Raw genomic sequence first — 2,583 nt, forward strand, 5'->3', positions numbered from 1 at the left:
AATAGACCTTGTGTTTAAGACAGAATGAGGAATGGGATTTAGGGCTTAAAAACTCTGTACCTCTACATTTCGGGGCTGCTTAATTTGGGGTCTGCGTACCCCTGGCAGACCCAGCTGGCTGAATAAAGAGTGTGTTTCCTATAACTCACTGATTTTCTGGTGGTCCGTGTGTCTTTCGGGGGCTGGTGGCCACAACATTTTTTGCTAATCTGTTTCATGTCTATTTGAGTATTAGACCAGCAAAAGAACCTTGACGATAGAGGAAAGTTTCTTCCTCACCAACACAGGCAAAGAAGGAACAGAAGCAATTCTAAGTAAAATGGGCTGAGAAAAGAATTTAAGTCATAGCAAAGGGGGAGAGTTTGATGAGTTCAGATTTTTTATTATAAAATAATGCTAAGCTTACCAAATTCATAGGTTTGATTTCTCACAAGTTTTGCTTGCTTCATGTGGGCTTTTAATTTGACTTGAATTTCTTTGGTATTTGCCTTGAATTTTTAGATTTGTTGGTGGTCTCTGCTTTCAAGCTTATACCGTTCTAAAGTTATATACAAACACTGCCATCTTGTGGGTCATTCCTTATGTCTTCCATCCCACTCCTCAAATTCTTTCATGCAAATATATCCATCCAGAGGAGTTGAAGTATGTACACTTTTATTAAGTGAGAAGAGTTCTACTAAGAGCTTTCATCTCATTTAATCTTCATAAGGACTTTATGAAGGAAGAACTATTAATCTTATGTTAGAGATAAAGAAACTGAGGCATAGAGAGGTTTTATAACTTCCTAAGGTTTCATGTGCTGGCTGGAAAATTACTGCTTGGCTATTATTGCCCATGGGAACATAGGTTATCACCCATGGGAACATAACATTCTAACAATAAGCTTTCTGCTTCTGAACTCCTGCTTGCACAAACGACCTGTGGGTTGACAGTTAGTAAATAGAAGAAAAATAGACTTTTGTGTTCAGACAGGATGAGGAATGGGGTTTAGGGCTTAAAAACTCTGTACCTCTACATTTCAGGGCTGCTTAATTTGGGGTCTGCGTACCCCTGGCAGACCCAGCTGGCTGAATAAAGAGTGTGTTTCCTATAACTCACTGGTTTCTGGTGGTCCGTGTGTCTATCGGGGGCTGGCGGCTACAACATTCACAACTAAAAAGAATAGGAGTAGAACTTTATATCCAGGAAGTCTGCCTCCAGAGCCCTTGCTTTTACTGCATCCACATGTAAAACTAATAAATCTAAAAACAACATAGTGTATCACAATAATCTGAGTAAGTTAAAGAAGTAGTAGAGAGGAGGGGACAACTGTTAGGAAAGGGCATCAGAGAAAGCTTCACAGTTTGGTGAGGAGGTGGGCTCCACTGAGGATTTGAAGGATAATCATTACAAAGGAAGAATGCAGCAAAATAAGTTTTGCCAATGAAGGATAGTACCATTAATTTATTTTGGAAAAATAGCATTTAGGGAGTTTATTGAAAATGTTACGTGAAACATTTCTTAAAAACATTTCTGCAATGCTCTATTCTGGCTTCATTTCCAACTCCATTCCTGATGCCTGGCCTATTCTTCTCCTACTTCTCCCCAACAAAATTGTTGCAATCTTCTAAAGCCGTCTCTAGATTTATTTCTTCTGTTAAGTCTTCTTTAGAAAATCCAGTCAATTATTTTTCCAAACTTTGATTTTTTTAAATCTATCAAATAACATTTAATCATTGTAAAGAAAAATAAATTACAAAATTCAGAATGATAGAAATTAAGAATCACCCATAATTCCACACAGAGATAATCATTGTTATTGGTATATTTCTTTCTTCTATGTATAAAATACAAACAAAAATTTTTAAAAAGCCAAACAAAATGGTTAATTTTCATCTCTTCCCTAACTACGTCTACAAAGCATTTTTCATTTAATTGTATTTTATTTGTACTGTTTCCTGATCATTGCAATATTCTGTTCCACAAATAACCAGTATCTTTGAAAGCACCTAATTTTTCTGAGAAATAGGGAGCAAATACACATCCCTTTTCATGGAATGTTCTTTTTTTTCCTGCTTCATCTAGTTATCTCCTATTCATTCTTCAGATCTTAGTTCAAGTGTCACTTCTTTTGGGAAGTCAGATTAATTTATTGCAGTACTTGTTAATTTATTAATTTATTCATAGTACTTGTAAAAGTTGCAATATAGTCTTATGTTTGGGATTATCTGGATCTATATGTGTTTTTGTTCACACTGGATCCCCAGTCCTTACTACAGGTGTTTGGTGTTGTAGCTGCCAGCCCCCGAAAGACACACGGACCACCAGAAATCAGTGAGTTATAGGAAACACGCTCTTTATTCAGCCAGCTGGGTCTGCCAGGGGTACGCAGACCCCAAATTAAGCAGCCCCGAAATGTAGAGGTACAGGGTTTTTAAGCCCTAAATCCCATTCCTCATTCTGTCTTAAACACAAAGGTCTATTTTTCTCCTATTCACTAACTGTCAACCGACAGGTCAGTTGTGCAAGCGGGGATACAAAAGCAGAAAGCTTATTGTTAGAATGTTATGTTCCCATGGCTGATAACCTATGTTTCCATGGACG

This window comes from Pteropus alecto, unplaced genomic scaffold (genome assembly GCF_000325575.1).
Source record: "Pteropus alecto unplaced genomic scaffold, ASM32557v1 scaffold7, whole genome shotgun sequence".
NCBI lineage: Eukaryota > Metazoa > Chordata > Mammalia > Chiroptera > Pteropodidae > Pteropus > Pteropus alecto.